Here is a 26,782-nt window from a genome sequence, read left to right on the forward strand (position 1 = left end):
GGTCGCTGGTTACATGATGTTCATTCTCGTGTCACAGCAAAATGGTCAGTGAGAAGAGAGCAGCTCCTGCCTGCCCTCATGCAGCTTGAGTCTTCAAGCCTGTTTCAAAGAAGAATGAGAAAGCAATTATTTGGATGCACTGATTTCAGCCTCCCTGCATTCATGATGAGGGGATTTCATAAAATGATATCCCTGGAGGTAACTGTACCCAGGCTCAGAGATATCCACTCTACTTAGAAACGCAGTGGTCAGCTACAGTGGCAAGGAGCTTGCCACAGCTGGGCTTCACCTTTAATGTCCTGCTTGAGCAGGAGTTGGACCACATTGACCCTGAGGTCCCTGCCAGCCTCAGCACGCTGTGACTGCTGCAACCCAGCTTCTCTCACAGCCAGGGCAGAGTAAATCCATGCCCCTGCAGTGCTCAGCCCTGGGCACAGCCAGTTCCTGCTGCAAGCTCCCTGTACAGCACAAGCACATAGCATGCCCACCAGGCTGCCACGGTGCTGCAGACCCTCCCTCTCCCTTCCCACCCCTACATCTAAGCACACTGATGTGCATCAGACACCCCCCTTTTCCCCCACCCCCCACCCCAAAATACAGCTGCTGCTGCTGGGGGCAGTGTGCCTGACTCATGAGGGCTTGCTTTCTTTTAAAAAAGACGGATGTTTCTGAAGGTCACCATTTTTACAGCTCTAACATTCGCAATCCTGTGATCCTGCAATAGTTATGTTCAGCATCTGAGTTACTACAGCACAGAAATTGTATTCGTGGCATCCTCGGAGGCCGAGTGCCAAGCTGGGAGCAGATAAGCACATTGCACACAGCTTATGAGGCACAGAGGCACAGAGCAGCCCCGTGCTCTCCGACACAGAGATTTGCCTCCCTGTGGCACATGGAACATATCAGCATGTGCTCATCGGGAACCACAGAGCCAAGCACAGGAAGGCAGACTTGAGGCTTAGCTTCACAACCAATTTTCCTCTGGTAGCTTTGTAGAGAGCTAAATATTCATGCACACTAAATAGCATGCGTTCCTTTAAGAGGGTTTGCTTTCCTAGCGCTAATCTCTGCTGAATTGCTGAGCACAGTGGCATTTGGGATGCATTCACCTGTGAGGTTTAGCACAAGGGTCTCCACATCCCGCGTGCAGGTTGCTTTTGGCTCTCCATCCTGGGCAGGGATCTGGAGCCTGGGAGGTGGTCGGGTCGATGGAGACGATACTCAGTGCTCGTCATGGGGAAGAGGACGCGTGTGCTGCCAGGCAACGGCTCTGCAGCGCCCGTGCCAATGGCTGCAAACACCTCTGCAGAGGCAGGTCTGCAGCACAAGCATCAAACCCAGGCTGCTCGCTGCTGGGGGCCCGTGGGCACATCGCCGCCTGGCAGGGAGATGGAGCTGTGCCCCCTATGCCTGCAGGGAGCAGGGCAGAGAGGCCGGGACCCTCTTGGGTTCTGGGCAGGGCTCTGGGGGTCCCGGTGCTGGTGTCAGCCAATGCTGCTCAGTGGCAGCTGAGAAATAAGCCCTTACCTCACTGTTTATATTAGGGTGGGGAGGAACAGCAATTCAGGCACATGGACTCCAGACGGACGTCTGATGTTCTGGTCTTCATCTGGGTCTTTAATTGCCTTCCCTGGGCTCTGCTGCAATCTGCCATACACAGCTTGGTAAAGGAGGATAGAACAGATTTGAATCACAACAGATTTGCATATGTACATGCATTCACATATACCTATGCATGAAAAATTCATTCAATAGGATTAGGTACAGTTACCTTAGGGCGTGCAAAACAGCAGTGCCATCCACAGCAGGCGTTCCCTTTGCTTACTCTTTTCAATGAACTACCTTGCTTTCTCTGGTCCCCCATTCCAGCAATATTCTTCCAAAAGCAGCACAGGGGTCTCTGCCTACTCAGGGTTTCCAGAAGTTTTCCTGCAGTGATAGTTAGAGCCCTACTATATGATATTGACCAAGGAAATCTTTATAAAGATCCATATTCAACTCTTATTTTACAGCATGGGGGCAGATACCTACAATGCTGAGGAATAAATCTCGTTCCATCCTGCTTTGTCCTTCCTGGCCAGGGTTGGGCCATAAGTACAGAGGGAGAGACATAAGTTATTCTGAGACATGCAGTTGACACGCACTCTTGACACCCAGCACAGCTCAGACCCTAGAAATACCAGTGTGAGGTGAGGGCAGGTGAAGAGAAGGGCAAGGCCAGATAATTTATTGCAGCTCCCCCTGTGGGAATTAGGGATAAATCTCAAAGGATAAAATAATGTTTGTGAAGTTTGCAGCTGGAGGATAGGAATGGCATCTCCTCCTGGTCCCAGGAGCAATTCCATTGTGGGGACGGAGGCTTTGCAGCAGTAGCGCAGTGCCCTATTGAAGCAATGCTTGTCCCTGAAGCCGCCTCCCTTTCCCCCTGAATTTCATCACTTGGGCTGTGGCAGGTGGGCAGGGGGGCTGCAGGCAAGCACCCCACCCATCAGCTGCCTTTTTGGAGTGCTGATGCCCCTATTTAAGGAGAAGCCTGTCAGAATGAACACCACAAAGGACTATTGCTAGGTGCTTTGGAGCAAGGGTTTAGACACCTGCCTCAGCATCCCATCGGTCCCAATGAAAGCCAGGGCTGGGCCCCAGGGCTCCGAGTCTGGCAACAGGGAGGGCAGCCAGCTGCCGGCCAGCCTGGGCACTGCTGTCCCAGCACAGTGAGAGCACCTGAGTGTGACAGCCAGCATGCTGCTCTCCTATGCGTAATTTGCTGCGATCGTGTTATAAATCAAGATGAGGCTGCTAAAATTACGTATGACCTCATTTGATAGATTATCTAATAAGGAATTTGCTAATGCAGTTTATCACTTAAAAAGCCATACGACTGTTAAGGATGAGTACTTTGCTGCAGCACATTTAAACCTAATTGTCAGAGGAGAAAAGCAAGCAGATTTCAGAGGTGAGTTAGAAGAGCATCCTTATGAGGATGATGTCTTCACTAAATCAGTGGTGCAATGCAGCAAGCAGGGTGGAAAGGAGTCTCCTCTGGATAAAGGTACAGAAAGCTGCTAGACGAGGCTGGCTGTGGGAGCATTCTGCATGCAGCACTGATCGGGAGAGCCTTCTGCTTGTAAATACCTGTACCCCAATGGCATGCTTGATTTTATTGTTTCACCTAATGCTATCTTTTATCATTATAACATTTTAGTTCTGCTTCCCTGTCTTTCAAGTAGATTGAAAATCTCTGGTAGATCGAAAGGAGCTCTGTGCTCAGACCTCCAGCTCTAACTAGCTATTCTGGTTATTGTGCTTGTCAGAATGAAAAGAGTAATTGTTTTGCTGCTATATGTTACCATCCAATATTTTTGTTCTCCCAGTCCTGTGACTCATTTAAAAATACTGAACATCACTTCCACATACACAAACAGAACTATAAAGCAGCTCAAGCCAATGAAACAAAGCTCGTTTCGCAGGTTTGTTAACCAAGTGTTCTGTTCCAGTCCTCGATTTATGATTAATATAGATGCCTTTTTATTTCTTGACGATTTTATAAAACTCATTGTGGGGTCTGAATGCCTGCGTACATTCCCTGGATGGATGATACCGTTCAAAGCCTCCGAGATAAACATTAAACCTGCTCACAACTCCCTCTGTTTGTGGGGAGGGGGAGGTGTTAGAAAAGTGACGATTTTGAGCTCCATTTTCAGCTTGGATAGAACAAGGTGGAGACGTGAAAGAGCTCACAAAAGGCCACACAGAAAATCATTACCAGAGCCAGGGCTAAAGCTCTGGACTTCCCTTATCCCCACTTTGTCTCCTGGCTCCCAAGAGCAAAACCATCAGACATCCCCTTCCTACCCCCTGAGCACACCCTGTTTCATTTGCAGCCCTCTGAAGGTGGAGCTTGTTGTTTCTCATAGCAAATCGTGTTTTATGGCAGAAATGGGGAAGTTGGACATTGCTTTACTGGTGATAGGATGTGATCATTGGCAGAATAAGGGAGTAGGTAAATTTTGCAGCGTACTACTGAGTCAGTATGGTAGGCGAAACCTGTGTTGACTTAAATGAACAACCGCTCATTTGGGATTGTACAAGAGCTGCTGGTGTCACAAGAACAGCAGAGCTACCCACAAAGCATTGCAAATGCCACGGACAGTGACCAATCAAACTGATGGCGGATATTTCAGTAGAGACATATATTGGAAACATATAGGGGAACCCCCTGTGACATTTGCATCGAGGCCCACCTAACTACTGTTACGCCTCACTCAGTAATGCAGTCCCAAGTGAGTAGTTGGGCCTGCTGCTGGGAGAACTAGAGTCTATGTTTATGCGTGAACATCCCAACGTGTGCATGCATCTGGCTGGAACGATTTGTCTGCAGAAGTGGAAAACATGAAATAATGGAAACAGCGTTGGCCTCATGAAACAGCCCTGCTCTAATCCAGAGCACGTGATATGAGGGCTGAGCTCAGTTCATTACTGCACCTCATCAGTGCTTGGGTTTTCCCCCCAACACTAGCTGATACAAACTGAGTCAGTGGATTTCACATTGAAGACACATCTCTACAGCAAGAGGGGCTCACTTACCCTACCTACACTGTCAAACAATGTCTATGATAATCTTCAGTCACAGTTGACATAGTTAGACAAAAATCTCACCATAAAGCTCTCACTAGTCGTTCCATGAGCCATCCAGCCTCATGAGCTCTTACCACCACCAAGATAAAGATCTAGGTAAGATATGATGATGATCCTCATTCAAGACCAAGGGAAAACCAAGAAAATCAGGAAAGGTCACAAGGTTGTGAAATTTAAGTTTAATTATAGAATCACAGAATCATTAAAGTTGAAAAAGACCTCTAAGATCATCTAGTCTACCTTCCACCAATATGGCCCACTAAACCATGTCCTTTAGAACAACATCTTCCCTTTCATTAAACACCTCCAGTGCCAGTGACTGCTCTACCTTCCTGGACAGCCTGTTCCAAGGCTTGACCACTCTTTCTGAGAAGAAATTTTTCCTAGTACCCCAACTGAAACTCTCCTGGCTCGACTTGAAGCCATTCTCTCTCATCCTATTGCTCGCTATTACCTGGGAGAAGAGGCCGACACCCACCTCATCACAACCTCCTTCCAGGAAGCTGTAGAGAACAATCAGATCTCCCCTGAGCCTCCTCTTCTCCAGACTGAACAATCCCAGTTCCTTCTCTGCTTCCCATAAGACTCATGTTTTTCCCCCCAGTACATAGCCAATCAAAATAGATGCTTTTCATTTCTACTGGGCAGTACACCCTGCCATGTAACTGCGGGCACTGTGTTTGGCCATATGGTTAGCAATGCACTGTGAAGCTATACATGTCATAAAAATAGTACTTAGTCAAAATATTCTTAATACATCACTTATAGGGCCAGAAATATCCTCTAGAAGAAGTGGACTGTCAAGGTACACTTTGAGGTTGCTATCTGGCACATCGGTTAAATTCTCCTGCTGTGCAAATCAGGAGGTGGACTGCTTTGAAAACACAAGGTAAATATTCCTAGAAGGACAGAACTGGAAGGTGTGGCAGTGAGTATCTGCTGACCTGCAGCTCAAGACCTGTCAGAGCAGCTGAGGGTGCACAGGAGAGCAAGGCCTCAACCACGGCCATACTAGAGGGCCACATTCTGCTCTTCCAAAGGATGGAAGTCCCACCCCATCATGTGTCCACCGAGATCATCTGGGAGATCTGCAGCTGAGTCACCATTAAATAGCAATGCAGAAATTTCCAAGACTGTGAGCAGCAAAGTTTTACAGACATCCTATTATGTTCAGCTTACGTAATCTGAGTGCTTAGCTGCTCGGATAATACAGTTATAGAGCTTTGTGGAATTAAAAAAAGAAAACGCTTCCCCCACTTAGTAGTATGGCAGGAATGGAATTGCAGTGCTCCAGAAATATATAGTCAGTGCCACTTTCTTCCACGCTTTATTGGACATTTCCAGGAGAGACTTGCTGCAGCAAAGATGACACCTCAGCTCCTATGGTCGTGACATAATTTACACTGAACTTTAGCTTTTCAAGGCATTATCTTGCTTTTGGAAACAGAAGCCTCTGGTGACTCAGAGGTACACAAGGGCAATGGTCAAGGTTCAAACAGCAGTCTAAAGACATCTGTTTTCTTCCTGCTGAACTGCAAGTCTTAAGTTCTATGTGAATTCTTACTTCTGCTTGTACACAGCACCAGCATTTTGCAGAAGACCAGCAACTCCTACCTCCATCTTCCCTAAAGATAAGCATCTGCAGCAAGAAACTGCAGCTAATATGGTGGAGTAATGGCAGAAACGTGTTATACCTAGAAATATTCTTTGCTCACAGATTTTTTGAGCTCATCTATGTTACATAAAATACCAAGGAGTTTGATCTTCCACTGGCTTAAGTCCCAGCTTTATCAAAGCAAGTGGAATTATGCTGATTTGTATTAGATGACCACGTATCTGAAAAACATATTTTGGCCTAGGTGGCTGCTGGACTCCAGTGGGGCTCTCTAGGGGAAGATAAAGGGAGCAGTTGGAAATGGGCCCTTTAGAAAGTAATATGCTATGCTTTAGTAAGAAGCATGCAGGGTGAAAAGTGCCCTGTATATGTACAATATACATATAATACCCATATACATTACACCCAATATACATTATAATACCCAATAAAATAACAATGGCTTGTGATCCAGATGCAGCACATGCACACACATGGACAACACGAAGCAGTGCTTACTCCAGATGTGTCTCTTCTGCATGGCTTCTGGTGCCTTCCTCTGCTTTCTTTTCTGAAGTAGCACTTCTGATGTCTCAGACTCCAAGTGGGTCATCCAAGGGCTCTTTTTCCAGCGCTGCTGTACTTGGAGAGATGTGATTTATCTGAAAGGCAGGCTATGCAAACAAACATACAATAAACTTCTGCAGTTCCACATTTTTTCCACTCCAGAGATTCTTCCTCCATCGCCTGACCCTTTGGTGCAAAATGCACCAGCAGCCTCAAAGTTGGTATGTAAACTTAACATGCCAGACAGGGAGAATGCTAAGGCCATCCATAGCCACATTTTCCATGATGGGAAATGACTGTGTTCATGTGAGAGTGGAAAACTTAGTGTACCAGCAGCCAGACCATTTGCTATGGAATAACTCATTCACTATTGAGCAATGACTACTTTACATGGCGCAACTTCCCCCAGGCTCGCAACTAACATGACCTAACGCAGGGCTGAAATGAGCAAGGAATGGTAACAGAAGGACTCACACTCCCTGCTGCCACAAAGCAGGCCCAAGTTCCAACCAAACACCTGCTATTAGAAATTGGCTCACGACAACATCAGCATTTCCTCTGTGGAGTCTCATACCCAAGAGATGAGAGACACAGTGCCAAGCCATCTTGCTTATTGACAAGAAAAATCCGCCAGTTCTCTGCAGTGATAGTAATAAAAAGGTCGCTACCAGCAATGCTGCTATCCCATTACTTTGAAATCGATGCTGAGGACTATTACTTTTTGTCTTTATTTATTTCCAAGCGTTATTGCTTGGCAGGCAAAAGTCTTGGACCGTGATGTGTACCGATCCTTCCAGCATCTAGGTTTTCACAGTGATATTAATACTCAAGAGTACTGGAACAGATCTAAGATAAATATCCCACTGTCCTCTTCGCTGAGTCCTACACATCAGCCACTGCGTTTAGATGGAGAAACACTCGCTATTCCAGAACAGGATGGAGAACAGCCAAGGGAGCTTTCTGTATGCAAATGGAACAGAATACAAACCAAAGCTGATCTTTGGGTCTGGTGCCCTGTAACACACACTGTCTGACTTCGCAGCCACAGCCTGCAGCTCCTTCTCTCCTGCATTTGCACAGATGCAAGGCACCACTGTGCTGCAAAGAGGCTGGGTTGGGTTGCTGCAGCATTATCAGGCCAGGATGAAGATGTGCAGGACAAACAGGAGCAGAGCAGGTGCCATATCCCAAGGAACAGTGCAGCAAAACTCCCTGAGAGGAGCAGCATGCTCTGCTGCTCATTGTGCTTGCAGCTGATTGCCATCCCATCTTGCTGCTCCCAGGGCAAGGTGTTCCCCAGATGCTATAACTTACCCCTCCCAGGCATCAGGCCTGTGCACCCATGTGAGGACAGCTGGGTGTTTAAAGCAGAAACAGCCGAAGAATATATTCAAGAATCTTTGATAAAAGCTACAATTTTATGCACCGTGGAGCATCCATCAAGGAAATGCGCCGAGCTAGTGCCACAAAATAATTACATGTGCAGAGTCCATTGTAAACACAGCTTTTGTGTGCATCAGCACAGCTGGGGACAGTGTTTAAAAATATAATTATGTCATGCATTTTATGTAGTCCGCCAGCCATTCAAGTGATACCATCAGTTCAGCAAAATTACATGCAGCAGTTCGGTGTCTATTGGCCCAAGCAAAGAAACGCTTTTCAAGAGCATTATTGTTTTTTTTTCCCCTGCTATGAAATAGATTTGTCTCTGATGCCTACGGGGAAGTTGTGTCTCTGTCATTGGCCACTTTCTCTTCTCCTTTCACCAATGAAGGAGAAAGAAATGGGGAGTTATTTTTGGCCCTGCAACAGACTCCAGCATCTAAATCAGTTAGTCCTGAAACCACTTGGGGTGGTGTTGGTTCTCTTTTAATGGCTTTACGGAGAAGGAATTTGTGATGTTTGACTGCTTGCGAAAGGAAACAAAGCAGCTGTCAGTGGACAGAAGGGCAAAACAAGGTTAAGACACTGTGTAATGAAGCAGGGTCTGGCCTTTAACACTGAGTGAGTGTGCAGCAAACGATGAGCTGCAGCCAGATCAGCACAGAAGCAGCTATTACTCAGCCATACATATGCCACAGCCTAGTGGGTGATTTCCATCAAAATGAACACACATAGCAGATTTGCAGCTATACTTATTTCTGCCCCTCCCGCTGTTTATTTTATCCTTGTAAAGCTTGTAGCGCACTAGCTGCAGAAAACATACAGGAAGCTTTGCTTTCCTTCTCATATAACTGCAGCTGCAGCTGAGTGGAGATGATGCAACAGTAAAATTCTGAGACAGTGCTTAACCACTGCTGCTAAATGGCAGCAGCACGCTTACCTGAGACAAAAATAGAGGTTTATAGATACTATCTAGAGGCCATTTTAAGGCCCCAAAGCTTTCACTGCCTTGTAGACAGTAGCTTATGTGTGCTGGCCAAATCCCACCTGAAAACATTACATTTGACCTACCAAAATCTTTGTAGGAGACCCAGCAGATGGCTTTTGTGTGTAAAAAGACCATTAAAGAAACCTGTACCTCATTTCATCATGTGAGATCCACAGGTGGGAGTAGTGAGATCGCTTCTGCTGCTAATCAGGTGCTACTTGGCACAGAAACAGGACTTGATGCTAATTTCTAAATATGGGATCTGAAAGCTGCAAAGAGATTTCCTCTTCTCTGTTAGCTGCTGGGCCAGGCGTGGCACATTGGACCACACCAGAAGGAGAAAGGGGACCAGATTTCAGGTGTCTGCATTGCTGCTCCATGCTCACTCTGCTCCCCACTAAGTATATTGCATTTCTTTTTACTTAGTGGAACCGCATTGATTGGAAGACAGAAGACACAGCCTGCCATGGCAGAGCCTACTGAACTGGGAGCCGTGCACTGAAACCTCATTAGGATGATCAGCAGCGTACAACAGAACAGCAGAGCAGCTGGAAGTTCAGCACGGACGTGTTTCCAAAAGGAAGTAAATACAACAGAGCTGTTTGAAAAATAGCAGAATTGCCATATATTTGACTCCAGAGCTACTAAATGATTTAGGTTTCCTTCCTTCCCCACTGACGTCTCTGTAAAATACATTTTGAAGATGTAGCTCTCTGTGCTCTCTGGTGGAGTCTGCATGCATTAGCTACATATAGACCAGCATAGTGCATACCACCTACGACTCACAGGGAGAGCTGAACAGCTATCATTCCTTTGCCTTCAGTGCACAGACTGCTGACAAAGAGGCTGGTGACCATATTTCAGGTCAGCTTACACAATGAAAACGGGTATTTGTATTCACACCTACGTATATATATACATGTATAAATATGCAGTGTTTGGATACTGAGCAGATTTTTTTTCTATGGAAGAGTGGCACTGGGGGGAGATCAAGGTAGATAAATGGCATCTATAATTAAACTTGAGGGAAAGCAAACTTCTGCATTTTTAAAGCTGCACTCAGAGCAGAATCTTTCGAGAGATTTATCAGCTCAAAACAATTGCTTCTTTGCAGCACGGAGGTACGTGGTGCAGTCAGTCAAAATGAAACTGCTGCTGCCTCCCACCATGCAGACAAACGGAAGGTATAAACAAGCAGCACTTTTAACTTGCTTAGCAAAACTGGTCAGTAGCCCACTAAGAAATACTTCAGTGTGTGGTATCAGTATTGAACGTGGGAGTTTTGTGGTGGTTGAGTTGGGTTTTTTCCCTCTAAGATGCAACATTATATATTCTCATGGGAATTTGTAATTCTCAGCTCAAATGCGTTTGTTGCTCTGAAACAGGACACGTTTTACACTGTTCCTGTACACAGAGAGCTGGATTTTCAAAAGCACGTTGTTGAACAAATACTTTTATATGTATATATGTCTGCAGCTTGCTTATGCAGAAGGTGGTATCTTGGAAAGCCTGGCTCAAGAAGTATTGCTCCAACAGGTGAAGACCAAGTTCTTCTTCATCTGTCTTATCCAACCCAAGTGGAATGGTATCTCTAAGATGAGGTGACAGATTTACAGTCTTGGACCCTACAATGTTATATTAATTAACGTGTTTCCTTTGAAATGTAGTAGAGTTCTGTCGCCAGATGAGACAGACATGGGGAAGAGGCAGGAATGGACAGGCAGTGCAGCTTCCTCAGGATCACATAACAGATTGGTAGAGGAATTCACAGCAGAGCCCCTGACTTGTGTATCACACATTACTAATTGCTCCTCAGGTCCAAACTGCTTGTGGTACGCCTTTCTGTGCAAATACCACAACACTGCAATACCACACAGCAGCAAAGAACGTGCTCATTGGACAATTGTTCAGCAGGTATGTTTTAAAGTTCTCAACACAAAGATTACTTGAAGGGATACGCTATATCCAAGTGCATTCAGCACATAAATTTGGATCAAATGCTGACAGAAAAATTGATCAAGAAAAACACTTTTCAATAGAACCTATTTTATACGACCAGAAAGAATCTTCAAGAAGAAAAATGTAAATAATTCATTTGAGTACTTTCTAGGTGAAGACTAGCTGTGAATTTTGAGGTAAAAATGTGCAGGCATCATACTGATGTCCTAGAAATAGAGAAACAATGCCACTTCTACCCTTACCAACAGAAGGATCCCAACACTGACATTTAGAGTGGGGAAAAGTAAAAAGCAGAAGGAATCCTTTAGACTGTGTCTGAATAGCAGATACTCCTGAATAGCCACGATGAGGTTAGTGCTAGGTAGTGCTAGATCAGTTAGCAGATTTACCTAACTGTATCCACTACTCTCATTCCTTGAATCCAATCAGTCATTCTTAAAATATGGTACATATGTGAAACTGTTACCTCTTCCAAAACAGACAACTGCCCTGGCACTGCAGAGTAAGTAATACTGCAGGGTAAACAGTGGGTTTTGGTAACGTTCAAAAGAACATTGTAAGAAGAACCGTCAACCCTACGACCTTAAATTCCTTCAGTGTTCTTCCTTTAATCCCTCATACTAATGTTATTTATCCAGTGTTTATTAAGGACTCAGTTTAAAAGTGGTTTCTAATTTCTGGTGCCTCACTTAAGTCACCCAACTGTTAGAAATATGGCACACCAAACTCCAGTTGAAATAATGGCAGCAATGGGCAGTGTGTACATAACCCCATCTCGTTCCCTGCAGTCACAGTAATAGCATCCCCACTCTTCCAAAAGCTAAGCCAACTCAAGCTGTATTTCCTTTAGAGCTGGGAGTTAAGAGAGTATTGGATATTTGGGGAAAATGCATCCACAATGTATTTTTTTTAGGTAAGAAGATATCAACATACAGATTTCTTGAAGAAAAAATGCTACCCAAAATGCAATAGCCAAATAGTTAGAGAATAGGAAACATGAAACAAATAGAACTTGTAATGACATCTTGGTGCTGTGCAGTTGCAGATACTAGTCATCTTCACTGTCCAATTTCTCATCTACTTCCATGCTCGTGAAATGGAAAGTTGAGAACGTGATTAACTTGGCTGGCAGATAGAATTAATTTCACTCTGGAACCCTGTATAGAACAAAACTATGAACTACATAGGCAGTTTTTCTTTAGCAATGTGCCACCTCAAACCATAAGCTTTTTCTGGTTTGATTTCTGGCTTGAGTGTGCTTATCCATGAGTTGCAGATGGTCGAGCTGCTCCCCACCACTTTGCCACACATTCTTGAGCCATTCAGATTTATTTACGTATTTGTGACCAGTACAGTATGACTTTTACTATATATAAATATATAATAACTTTATTATTATATATAAAGTTATTTATATTTTAAATATAAATAAAGTTAATAACTTTACGCTAAGAAAACAACTCTTGGACTTCCTTTTAAAACTAAATAGAGCGATTCCAGGCTATGGATCTGTTTGTGGCTTTCAGCTCAACTCTTAGCAATACCCAGGCAACCGATGTGTCAGTCACAAACATTCAACATTGTGTTTTGGTGTTTGGTTTTTTACATACAGATATAGAAACCAGAGAAGGAGGAAAAAGAGTGTGTGCCCTAATCAGCAAGTCTGCAACATCACAGAAGACATCACTCAGGATTAGACTTCATCTGTCTTTGTTGACCTAAGTTCAAACTTTACCTTGTAGCACCATAGGAAAACAAACAAACAAACAAACAAGGGAAACCACTGAATTTCCATATCTGAATAAAGATTTTATACTCCTTGTGCTGCACATAGGACTGCTTAGCAGCTGCATGGGACAGCATTGAGACAAAGGCTGTGGCTGCAGCAGTGTAAAGAGCACAGCCAGGCCAGAGAGGCAACCCATGGGCTGGCTGGAGGGGTGGCTGGGCAGCACCATGCATCCCATTGCCAAGAGTGAACTGGGACTGCTTCCACCCAGACCTTCTGTGGGTCACCTGTTTTGAGCTGGAACAGAGTGCTGATATTTGGGCTTCAGGCTGCGGCTATTCAGGGACTGAGTTCATGTTTGCTAAGCTGTTAATTACTGTGCAGGACTTAGTGTAATACCACTGACACAGCAGGAAGAAAGTCTTCACTTTCTCATTCTCCACCAGCACCAAGGGGACCGTAAACCACTTCTTGACATTATTCTCTCTTGAAAAGAGGTAACCATCCTAGGAATGGCATATAGTTGAAAGAAAGGCAATTTCCAATTACTACGCTGGGTAAAAGCCAGAGATCAGATTCAATTACATTGCACTTTGCAATTTACAATCTGTTGGTGCTCATTCCAGCGGAGGCTTGTTAAATGCTCTCTTACTGGAGACCTTCAAAATATGCTTACCTGCTGAAAAAGAAGAGGTTCTCAGCCCACAGACTCACCATAACTTATGCCATCAAAATCCAAGCCAGACCCCGGCCTCCACTTAAGCAAGAGCTGCACATGGCTGAGTTCTCCCTCTCCACAGAAACTTCATGGGTTACAGAGCAGTGTCGGTGGGAGTCCAAATTTGAAATGCAGATTCATCAGAATACACAGTTCTGTCACTCAGATTCTGACAGGCACACTGGCCTACTACTTACATGCTTCTAAACACAATACTCGAATGTCTTCCTTCAATCTTCCTTTTCATTTATAACCCAGCACTGAGTTCAACCCATTCATGGATCTATTCCTTACCCCTTCCTGCACATCTACTTGTGCAGACCTTGTCAAACACCAGAAAACATGAAAGAGAGGAACACCAACAGAAATAGCAGCACTCATCTCTTAGTGTTTAAAGATGAGACTCATTTCCAACAACAAAAAAAAATCACCAGAAACAATGATCATCATCTTCTAACAAGGCAGATCAAAATGATCTAAAGGTTGTTTGGGGGACTAGATATCAACAAGAGTAATTTCCATTAAATCTTGGCTATTAATAACGGTAGAGTGTGAAATCAGCACATGCCTGGATGGGCCATTGACCTTATATTGTGGTTATTTAACCTACTGTGTAATGGAGCAGCGCACCATGAAAAAATGCAGTTCAAAGTGGGCAGCTGCCACGGCAGATTTAGATTTCAGCCTCTCATTCATTTTGTGTGTTCAATTCACATCTCCTTCCTTCAAAAGTTGTGACTGCTTTGCTCCCCTTTCTGCACTTCATGTTTTAAGCTTGCCTTGCTGGCTGCCAGTAGGTTTTCATTTTTGTTTTGGCGTGTGGTGTGGTGGAAACCAAAGATACCTGTGTATCTGCTGTTGTTCGTGCTGATAAGGAACTACATTAGCAGTAACACGGGCTGAAGGGTCTTTGTATCATCAGAGCGGTTTTAGAAAAAAAGTCAAGCTCAGGTTGCATACATTACTCCAAAGTCACAGGAGGAACCAGGTCATGTAGCAAACGGCAACCTAAAACCTAGATTTGAACAGGTGTCAGTTGACCCTCCTGCCATGAAAAATGATCAGACACAGCACCCGAGGAGGATGAGCGGGACGGATCCTGAATGAGCTGTGAGAGCCCCGGCGCTCCCAGACGCCTACCAGCACTGCGCTCCTCCCTCTGCGGCCCTCAGGAAGCACAGCTGCAGCATGTGGGTTGCATCCAGTGAGAGGTTGTGTCCCTAAGCAGTGGAGCTTGAGGAAGTTCTGAAGAGGAGGAAGAGAAGCTGACTTTGGCAGCCTTGAGGAAAATCCCAAGGCAGTCCCAAGGTTAAACAAGGGGAAATCTGGGAGTTAGGCAAACTTGGAAATGCAGCAGCTGCATTATCCGTGAAATGGAAGTCACGTGTTGATTCTGAGCTATGAGTGGCGTAGGGAAAAGGAGCCAAAAGGAGCTTTGGAGCTGCGTGTTTCTAGCCAAACAAACTAAATGCTAACAGAAGGCACTGACATGAAATTGGCGTTTACAGGGAAGAACTTTCCCTTCCTCCCCCGGCCAGGCAGCCAGCCAGGCTGAGCACCAGCGCCCAAAGGTCAGGCACCACTCCTCAGCCTCATTGGTTACCAGGATCTCTTCTAGAAACAAATGCTTTCACGCCACCACTGAGCATGTTACTAAGGATTGCTGAGAGCTACGTTCTGAGGAGCTCCAGAGAAGGAGACTCCACAGTTTCTATGTGCAGCCTGTTCCAGTGCTCCGTCACCCTCATGGTAAATAAGTTTTTCCTCATGTTCAGATAGAGCTTTCCACGTTCCAGTTTGTGCAAAGTGCCTCTTGTTTTGTTGCTGCACACTGCTGAAAAGAGCCTGGCCCCATCCACTTGACTCCCATCCTTTAGGTATTTATAGGCATTGATAAGACCCCCCTCTTGCGTATTTCTCCAGGCTGAACAGCCCCAGGGCTCTCAGTCTTTCCTCATAAGGGAGGTGCTTCAGGCCCCTCATCATCTCTGTGGCTTTCTCCTGGACTCACTCTCTGTAAGTTCCCTGTCTTTCTTGAACTGAGGAGCCCAGAACTGAGCACAGTATTCCAGCTGTGGCCTCAAAACCTGCTTCAGAAGAACCCGAGCTCCTGCAGGTTGAGGGGCTTCTCACACCAATTCTGAAAGCTGGCTTTCATCCACATTACTGCGATGCTCCTCCTGCCAGTGTTGGAGGCCTGCCCACACCCTGAAAGCAAGCATTTCCTCGCTTCTGCTGAGAAGTGTTATTTATATAACTCAGAAGAGATCATGCACCTGGGGTCACAGAAATCATTATTTATAATTAGGAAAGGAAACACGCAGCATTTCACATTTCCTGCACAGAAGACCTTTGATTTTTCTCTACTTGGCTGTACTTGTCTTGGCTACAAACTGCATTCCACTTTTTAACCTCGAGCTGTCAGGAAGTAGCATCTGGGCTGGACAACAAGGAAGAAGCTCAAATCGTATTTGGGTCTTTGTGCGTCATGCACATTTGAGAACAAGGTGCTAGGCCCATAGATGGAGGACAGCCCCTGAGCCCGTGGGGATTTTCATCCTCTCTCAAAACTGATCCTCATAGAAACAAGGACTTCCTTTGCCACCTACAAGAGTTACTTAAAGATAAAAAAAAAACAAGGAAAAAATACTTAAAGATCTGTTTAAAAGGCCTCCTACTGGTTAAGAGAAAGGCAGGGAATTGGGTTGGATTTTTTTTGCCACAGTACTGTGCTTGGCAGCTCCATTCTGCTCTGTCATATGCATACATCACTGTGCTTGGCAGAAAGACTGCAAGAGCTTAGCAAGGGAAATGGAAACATCACACATCCAGTACAGGTGGGCTAAAATGAAGCTCAAGGGAAATAAAAGATGATGTATCCACAAACACTTAATCAGTGATCATGGGAAACAAAACTTATCTTTGTTGAGCTAAATAGTAGTTGAGACCGAACATTACACAAACTCAATAAGCAGAAATGAAATTGTATTTTTTTTAATGAATGAAATTAACTGAAGAGAGGGTTGCCACAAAGACTAAGCAGAAATGACAACTCACTTCAGACCAAAAACCGAGCCTTAAAAGATAGACTTTTCTCTTCACCAGGGCTCATTTCATCCTTTGACAGGCAGGGAAAGGAAAGGAAGAAAACAGAGGAAGCCAATGCAACAGCTTCAGAGAAAAAATGAACACATAGGAGCTGGAGAACAGCAGCTCAGCATGCTCCGTGGGTTTTCTTCCCCCTTCTAAATGATTGCAGCATTTATTCCTCCACAGTGTATTTAAGTTCCTTGCATGCTCATGGCTTCAGAAAGGAATTTGAGAGCAGAGTGGGAGTGCACAGCTGAGTGTATGATTTGGATTACCTACAGCTTTCTCCAAAAATGCACATTTGTCTCTAGATGGGCTGGTTTTGGAGCTGTGCTGGGTAACACATAGAAGTCACCCCATTCTTTTCTTCTTAGCAGTTACCTCTTTACAGTTGGCACCAGTTTTTTCAAGGCTTTGTCATATTGCCAAAATATGTTTGAATGCAGTGTCCCTCGTGCAGCCAATAATCCCTACTCCTTGCAGTGTCTCGGACCCTGTGATAACAGAGATCTCAGCACAGGGCACTTCCCCTCTTGTGCAGAGCTTCCTGGCTTCACCGTGGCCCTGGAAAGATACGGAGCTCTCTGCACACAGAGTCCACATCAGCAAAAACCATCAATAAAGGTTCGCAGGTTGCCAATAAACAACAAGAGATTTCTATGTACCTTCCTTGCCTAAGCAATGCCAGCGTCAAAAAAACTGTAACAAAGAGGGCAAAGTCTGCTTTCCTGCTCTGTATCAGGGCAAGGAAAAGCAGGCTTATGCTTGCTGCTTTTCCTCTAGGTCCGCCTGTTCCCGTTGACCTTGAATGGGGCAGATCACAGTGCAGAAGGTAGAGCTGTAGTTCAGCTTTCTTGAATCACCTGGTGAAGTTTAACCTCATTATCAACAGCTCTCACTGTCACACTCAGAAAAGGGCCCTTGAAATCCACAGGCTATAAGTTAATCAGTGCTGCAACTCCCACAGAGTATTTAGTGCTGAAACAAGGATGACTGCGTTTCTTTGGAGGTTTGTCACATTTTATTTCACAGCTTTAAAAATGATGCCATCACGCATACCAAATTCATCCTCTTCAGCTATTTTGCATGTAGGTCTTGATTTCTCCGGTTGTTCAGTATTCTCTATTCATTTTGTGTTCAAAGATGAAAACCCCAGTCAGTCAGGGCCTGCTGAAAGCTCTGACTCATACTCCTTTTTGCTCTGGGGCCCTTCTTTCTTCCTAACCTTTCTATTCTCTCTCTTTAAGAAAGACTGAGAAAAAAAATCCTTCCCCTCTCCCTCCCCCCCCACGTTTACTGATGCCAGTGAGAGTAATGGCTTTTGTTCGTAGTCCTTATATAGCAACATCCCCATTCTCGTCCAGGTTTTTGAAGGAACAGCATGCTTCATCTCATCACCGGTCACCAAAGTCAGTTGAAATGATTCTATGGATTCCAATGGGTATTGAAATAAGCTCTTAGAAAACCAACGTATGTAGTTTCACTAAAATCTGTACTTTTTATTAGGAAGTCTTTTGAAGGAAAGATTTTAATACTCACATCTATTATGTAAGTTACAGAACAAGCCGTAGGCCCACAGCTGCTGAAGTGAAAGTAAATGGAAATGCTCACTGAAACCTTACCTGCACTTCTCAAGACCTGTATCCCTCAGTCTTCTACAACCTGAATGGGAAAGTGTTTGTCAGGCTCAACACCTTCATGGCTGCCACCCAGAATCTTTAAGCACGTTCAACTCACTGGTGAGCCACCAGCTGGGAGTCAGTGAGAAGCCAGTCTTAGCAGTGAGCACTCAGTGGTGCTGGCTGTTGGAGGCTCCAGTCCTTGCTCACCTCTCCAGACTTAGGTGACAGCTCACAATTGTTCTCGTTCACTTGTTAATCTGTTCTGAGGACAAGTGCAGCATTTCAGCTACAATATACCAGAAGTACATGGCTCGCATGATGAAGTCTTGGTCAGGTGAAAGCCCATGGAAAAGGGTGTGGAAACAGGAAAAACCCACTACCTCATTGCTATTTGCAATGCTCTAAATATTTCAGCAGAGGATCAGCATTTCAAGATGGATCACTTTATTATTATTTTTAAAGCAATTTCCTCATCACATCACAAAAGTTCTTTTGTTCCCTGTGAGCATACCATAACTTCAGAAGCATTGCATGCTAGGACTGCTCACATAGCAGTGAGCACAGAGCAAGGTGACCACACAGTAAAGCACAGCTACTGCTGTACTGAGCAGAGCCAAGCCCTCCTTGAGCAGGGGATTGTTTGGTCTCAACTCAGGCTCATTCTTACCACTTGTTTTAATCGTGGGATCATAACTCAACTGAGCTTAAGTTGCTCTACAGTTTCCAGAACTAAAGTCCAAGCAGAAGAAAAAAGCTTTGGTTCTTGAGTTTTCACTCGCTGTGAGCCTCCTTTTTCAGAGATACTGAACTCCAGAAGGCTTAGCTAATGTCAGGGGAAATCATGAGTCCTCTGGAAATCTCTGAAATGCAGGCACATCATGTACTAAGGGAGACTGTACAAACAATGCAGCCAAATAAGTAAATTTTGGCAATAAAACAGTCATTTACTGAGGAAACAGCATGCAGAGAGGAAGAATCAACTGGGAAGCACTCTTTTGTAGGATTATTTGCCTGATTTCCACGTGAGCTATCACTGAATCTTGGAAATGGCCATAGGGATATCCAGTCACTGAGGTACTATTGCCAGCTATGTCTGTGCCCACAAAGATGACTGAACACCTCTCCCTTCTTCCACATTGGTTTAAGGCAACTTTTCCACTACTCTCAAAGTGGTGACATTTTCAGATGACAAGGCAATTCCATCTGGCATGGCACTGTCCCTTTCCTCCCCTCCACTTCCAAAACACTGCAGGATCCGTGATTTGCCATTGCCACATGCACGGTGCTCAAAGGGGATCAGAGCAGCTCCACATAAAAACAAATAAACACTGAGCATGGGACTCCACTACTTTGCAATGCAAAGCCAACTCCACCATCTGCACCGCCACTGCAGCACATAGATCTTGGTGCAGGAAAGTCACCAAGACTTAAAGGAAGATCAGAGAAAGCTGCATTTCTGCCTGCTCTCCCAAGATGGGCTGCAGAAAGACTGCAAGTTAGGTCACTTCATTTCCACATTAAATTCACTGTATAGGAGTGGGCTGCACATGAGGACTAATGCAGCAATAAGCCCAGCCTCCAATCCACATCTTAAGGCTTGACACAGCATGAAAATGGAATAGAAAATAACTTTTTAAAGAGGTCCCACTTCCATCAAATATATAGCTATACTTATCTCCAAGGTTGCAGCTGCCAGCCAAAAATCTATCCATCTCAAGAGATGAACAGTTAGTGTGATAATGAGATCATATCCTCCGAAATTAATTCCCTGGTACTCAGTTTGTCCAGCTTCAATTCATGGATTCTGCACAAACTGTTTCAGGGAACACTGCATCTCAGCTAAAGGATGACTTGTTAATAAACCAGATGATGTTACGAACGCAAATTAGAAAAGGTCAATAAACAAACTCTATTTTAATAACATCTTTTTCTTTTTCCCCAGGAGAAAGAGAGCAGCTAGTAAATATGTTTGTATGAAAACTCCAACTCCACTAATTCTACTGCTGTTAATCAGCGTGTTTAATTGCTCTGGGGCAAGCCTGTTTGTATCAGCTGAGGATGAGGCCTCTGCTGGATTTGATTCACCACTGGGTATCAAAGACAACTGTGCTAAAAGAGCAATAATAATACTGATACCAAACAAGAATAAGTTGCAGGAGAACTTGACCTTCTCCAAGAAACACAGAGTGCACCTGAGGCAGGCAGCCGTACTGTCTTAGAAGTAGTTCCTAATTAAATCTTCAACCTGTAAGTGGATGAATGGACTTCTTTTGATTGTGCAGTGAGCGGGAGAGCTTAACAGTCTGATAAAGCATCTTACCCCCTGCACAGCCATTTGCAGCCTATCTACAGGCTGCCTTTTGAGGTACTGCCATGTTATAAATGTTCTTGCCTGAAGGTATTACCTCACTGTGGCAGATGTCACCAACTTGGCACTATCTGAAAGGTCTATTAAAAGCAATGCAATTAATTACTCGGGTTGTCATCGCAGTACTGCTTTTGAGATATTTAAAATGGTTTATTATTGATAGCCTGATCCTGGAAAGTGCTGAGCATCTTTACTTCCACCCATGGACACCCAGAGAGATGAGGGTTGGAGAAGAAGCTCCCAAATGCCAGACACTCTCAGGTCTGCTCTGGCTGCTCTGTGTGCCTCCACTGCTTGGAGACCTGATCCAGCAGCAGGCACTGGGCTGCCAATAGTGCTCAGAGTCCTGAGTCCTGTCTGCTTTAGTGATCTGAGGAAGTTGTATTGATGGCAGACTGTGGAGGTACCAGAAAAGGTGGGGGTGGAAAGGTGTTTTATCCAAATATTATAGCATTTGTCTTTTCACTTCCCAATACCCAAATCTATGATTAAATACATATACATTCATTAGCAATATATCAACTTAATTCCTCCCAGATTGAGCCTTGCTGTGATGCCAACTGATCTATCGTCATCTTGACCCACAAGCTTTCTCATTCTTGTTTTTCCTATTTTATCCCCTACCCTGCTGAGGCACTGAGTAGTAAGAAAGTAGCTGGGTGGGATTTTTGCTACCAACTGGGGCCATCCCACCACACTTAGGGGCCAAACACAATATGGGCAAACGGTGAACCAGGAGCTACAGCCCCTATGGAAGCCTCAATGAAAGGCAGCAGCTCCTGAAAGCAGCCGAAGCTGCAAGAATGCTTCTGCTGGCCCATCTGGCTGCATCTTATTTCTTCATGAGGAAGAAATATCTCTTGGGTTCTGCTATGTTTCTGCCAACACATTGGACTTCCATCTTGGGACACAAAACACAATATAGCAAAGCATCCTTGAAAAATTGCTCAGCTTTGCTACGTGGCAGTAATGACTACATCTATTGCCAATAAAATGAAGAGGAACAAATTCCAAGAGAGGGAAAAATATCTATAGGCGTACAGAGGATAAACAAAGAGTAATTTGCTGCCTGGGTCTCTAAAGCACAAATCTTTGGTTAATTTCAGTTGCTGATATTGCTGTTATTTGTTTCAGTTTAGACATACCACCAAGAGACAAAAAGGAAGCATCAGATATAGATTATAGAAGAGAATTTACACACAGCTTCCTCTAAAATTGATTCAAATTGTCTCAGATACGAACCAGGTCATGCAAACTAAGATATCCCTAACCACTGTGAACGGAGTCAGAATAAATATGGATTTGAAATATGAAAAAATGGGAAGTCTCCAGGCATCTCTTTCCCAGCACCCTCAGTGATACGGAGGAGAGTAATTGGCACATTAACAACAGTCATGTACAGTATTAAACTCTAACTTCTCAAGTGCTACCAAGGGCTGAGAAATATTACAGGGGAAACAATAAGTCTGGTTAAAGCAGAATGAAGATATAACTCACGTTGGTTCAGGATCTACTGAATTGGTCTGGGGCACAAAACCCCGGATGCAATGATACTTCACATCTTTCTTAACTGAGAATTCAATCCACCATTTATTTCATTTTTCAGGAAACAAATGAAGCCACGGATAGTCCTGAAAGACCAGAGACAGATGTGAAAAGAGCCAATAATGAAAGGACTAGAATATTCTAGAAGTGAAAGGAGGGAGCCACCAAGGCATCAATACACCACGCAGTCCGGCAGTTAGGTAAACTGATGCATTTTGGGCTGCAAACACATACGTACCAGTGGCTGTGCCAAGTCACACAGGGCAGACCTGAATGAGGTACTTGTGTTACCAAAGCTCCTGTAGCCACATAAGCTTGATACCCCATTCAGTCTTAAAGGAGCAGGACATGTAATCTCAGTAGCAGGTAGCGATAGAGCAGCAGACCAGCAGGGCTGCACACTGACACAACCCAGGCTGACTAATATTCAGCTACAGGGCAGGTCTCAAACCCATCAGTGTTTTTCCAGTTGTTGAAAGAAGGGCTGTAGAAAAAGAAATCATCGTCACAGAATCGCTTATCTACACAGGCTTCCATGGCTGGCTGCACTGACTTCAACAGCTACAGTGATCCTTGTAGCTGCTAGAGGATGTCCCAGACACTCACCTGCTTGCAGCAGTAGCATCCCCAGTGAGGTAAACTCTCATTTGAAATAGGAAAAATCAGTACTCAGTCCCAAAGTAGACACTGGATGAGCAGGTCAGACTCACCTCTGTGAAGTTACACAGTAAGTTCACCACTGGAGCATCATTCTATCTTGTAATGATTCCTGTTTTTCTTTTCTTCCTTGAGAGCCGAAAGGAAAGGATTAATGGGAATTCAGTTGACCTCCCTTTGTTTAAGGTTGAATCTTACTTGTTACGTTCACACAAGGTGGCTCAGCACCAAGCAGACATCTAACCTAGGCAGGCAGGCTTTTACGTTATGTAAAGCATAAGCAGATTTCAAAGAAAAGCTACTATTAACCTCTGCCTAATTTCTTCTAAAAAAGATTTTTAAAGAATTTGAAAGCAGGACAAAGTGAAGGCTGCATTTCAGAGTAAGGCCTGTTAAACAAGGGCCAGTGAGATAATACAGGACTTAAGCTTGAACCTCTCCACACAGAGCGCCCCTCTTGTACTACACATCCCGAAACAACCAACTCACAATCAGGAGCAATTGAACTGCTACTCTCTTCCTCCTTAATCACACACTACAGGCTTCCTAAGGACATTCAAGTGATCTGTGGGACAAAATACTGCTTGAATACTTTTTCTTGCAGGCATTGCTACAGTCATTCTGTCACAAACGCTGCTAGGAACATTACAGTGACATTTCAGCACCAGCAGGAGCAGACCAGAGCGAACTAGGACAGGCAGTTCAGTTCCTGAACAATGAATGACACAGATACAGAACCCAAATTCCCCTTAATTCCTGCCCAGCGAGTGGAATCAGGTAAATACTGCAGCTCCTCCCACTGCCTCATCATCTACCACTCTAAAGAGGGCTGAGTATCGATCACAGACGCTGAAAACCAGAAGACCTATCAGATAATGTAGCACCTCTCTCCTTTAACAAGGATGGCATCGTTATTTCTAGGCTACTGTCTGTATTCTAAGCATATACAGTGGAGCTGACACCATTGTGTTTTCTAGTCACAAATGATGTTGACCAAGTCCAGGTATTCAAAAGAAGACTTTTAAACCTCTCCAGAAGAAGTCAAAATGCTCAAATTAGCTTTATAATTGCATACAAAAAAATGGCAAAGAAAAGTGTTGATGTTACCTTTCAAAGTGCTTTTTTTCTGACTTGTGCTATATGCAAACATGTAAGATCGTAACTGGAATGAAAAGCTTTTGACTTGTCAAAATTAAGAACATTAAAAGGCTTTCCTTTGCATTTTAAACACCGCGTCTGCTCATGTGAAATGATTCCATTTTATTCAATCAGCAATTTACAGTCCCAAACCTCTTCACCTAAACGTTTTCATTTCTTTTCCTTCAGTAATGTTGCTCGTCCTCTCAAGAGCTGATGATTATTTTCCTCCTTTTCTGCCAATAAGTGGGATTTAATCATAAGCAAGGTTACCACTGCACAGGAGAGGCTTCCTGGGTACCGTACACAGTGCTCTGAATTGGATAGTTTGGATTAGTTTTTGCTCCACAGTTCTAGTGATTCTGGACTCTCTTAAAAGGGCAGAGAAATGGCAAGTATTCACATAAAAATGACCCTCTGCATAGTACCTAGTGGGCAGGTCTACATCAGAGCATCCTGGGCACAACCCTCAGAGAATGATGCAGACACTCACGCGTTCCCTGACCCCATGAGCACAGCAGCATGGCACAAAGGGAGGGGTCAGCTGAACACAGAGAGCTGCAATAATGCAATGCTGGAGTTATGACACTGCGACAGTGTGACAAGCTACAGACATTACCAAACTAAAAGCTTTTAATAATTCATTTCTCTGGCTCCTCTCCTGGTGCTTGCCCTACAAGTCTGTTGTCTACCCAAAACGGGACTTCATTTGGCATATGCTTAACCTCAATAATATGAAAAGAATTTGCCAGAATGTGGTTTTTTTTTCCTTATAGGTAAGGAAAGAAGGGAAATAAATAAGATAAAAAGCAGACCATCTAGCAACATCTCAGTTTGACAAACACCACTGCAACAGCCAGGAGCTCGTACACACAGCCACGTCCATAGTACCCCTATGCAGAGTCCAAGCAACTAGTAGTGTTTTACCTGTACATACCCTACAGTTACCAGAGGGAAGTTGAAAATACACCCCTATGTGCAGCAAAACATGAGACAGATCCTCAGCAGTAAACTAGGACATGAGTAAATCCCCCATTCTTCTGAACAATTCTTCACAGTGACAACTCCCTCCTTCCCACACGCGCACTCGCACGCCCAGGGAAGCAGGGGGCGGGGGAAAGCTGAGCTTTGCAATGTTGTCTGGAAGCTCATCAGACCCAGGCTACTTCCAAGCAGAGGAAGGGAGCAAGTTCCAAAGGCTCTGCTGAGCTCAGCTGTGAGCCGGCGCTACGCTCTGAGACGACTGCACACATTGTAGAGACTGGAGCCCACTGAACCAGAGAAGAGGGTGTATTTCCGTATCCCTCATCAGGAAATAAAGAACGGGATGGGAGGGAATCCCCAGCCCTGCTGAGATGGCTTGCAGCACTGGAACGCTAATTTGAACTGACAGGAGGCAGTGACAACCAAACCCAAGTGAAGTGCTGTGGCTCCTTAACACTGCCAAGATGCTGAGGGTGAGCAGGGAATACAGAGAGGAGACGCACAGAGCGGAGGTAACCCTGGCACTGCTGACACTGCCGTGATGTGTGGGTCTGAACAGTGCCCAGCTGAAGCTGCTTCACAGCATTGATCTTTCTTTTTTTTTTTTAATGCGTGAACTTACCAAGTTATCTGACCCAAGTTATCATACTGTGAAATTAAACAAGTAGCCTTTCGGTAGAGGATTAAAAGACTTCAGCAAGTAGCAGAAGAACATGGTGCAGGATAAACCATACGGCTTGTCGCTCCATTTCCCCTTCTACTGTTACAGGATTCTGCACAGAAATTGCAATAACCTGGTTTCAGCTATCAGCTTGGGCCTGAATTCACCGCAGCATACATCAAACCTACAGAACCAGCTCAGTGTCTAGAAACGGATCCATAAGCACAGACCTCGCATCCTGTAGCACCGTGACAGCAGTTGTGGCAGCCCCCCTCTATCGGCCTCATCCAGCCTTCGGGTGTCATCACAGCAGGGAGGAGGAGCAGAGGGGGAAAACATGTACTGGCGCTTGTGATAGGGAACAGCTTCAAGCAGTGATAGGTTCCTACTGCCCTCTGGTGTAACATGCTTATAAAACTTGTGGGATGAAAGAATCAAGCAAGATGGTATAACGCACTACACAGCAGCAGCTTAAATTTAAACTGTGGCAAATGGAACAAGGCTGCTAGAAATAATAAGCTTTGGTTTCTTTTTTTTCCTTCTGATTCTTTGAGCATACATGCATTTTCTGTACATACACATAAAATTGACCATAGGCTGTATCACCTGCGTGCTCCATTCTGCTTTAAGAACTTAGTAGATGTTGACCCAGAGAGTACCAAGTTACCAAGCAGTCTCTCTAACAAAGCACACCAGTGAAGATGGCTGGAAACTTCTTTGCACTACAGTCATACCACATTCCCTCAGCATCAAGGCTGTCCAGAAAAAAAACTTCATATTAAACAGTTTGCATACAAAAGGCAAAAAAAAAAAACCAACCCACCGTGGCCTGAGGAACTTAAAGTAAAATTCCCTGCCTTAAAAATATGTCAGCAGTACCACTGTCCGTACTTACATTACAGATCAGAAAAGATGCTGGTCACTATGCAATTACTGTGTCTCAAGTTCACCCCTGTATAGGGGACCCCCTTCAGCTCTTTTTCTGGTAGCTCATGTTTCTTCAAGGCTTCATAACTTATGGAGAGTCGCACAGAAAACTCAAACAGTGTTTTCTTCCTCCCGTTTTCTTCTGCTTCTTCCCTTGACAACTTGAGCAGCAGGAATTAGATTTCTGAAGGTTACAGTGTTGTGTTTTTTTTCTCTTT

The 26,782-nt window shown here is 44.5% G+C and overlaps 1 long non-coding RNA gene across 1 annotated transcript; it reads right to left on the bottom strand.

The window, feature by feature from the left end:
• On the bottom strand, nucleotides 1-26,526 carry LOC107311194 (uncharacterized). The gene is made up of 5 exons (XR_014944641.1): nucleotides 25,599-26,526; nucleotides 1,772-22,984; nucleotides 1,528-1,660; nucleotides 1,110-1,410; nucleotides 1-99 (listed from the first exon to the last, which is right to left on the bottom strand). It is a non-coding gene; the product is annotated as an uncharacterized LOC107311194 (long non-coding RNA).
• Nucleotides 26,527-26,782: the final 256 nt, after the last annotated feature.

Source organism: Coturnix japonica, chromosome 3 (assembly GCF_054131305.1).
Source record: "Coturnix japonica strain WE chromosome 3, WE-NBRP24, whole genome shotgun sequence".
NCBI lineage: Eukaryota > Metazoa > Chordata > Aves > Galliformes > Phasianidae > Coturnix > Coturnix japonica.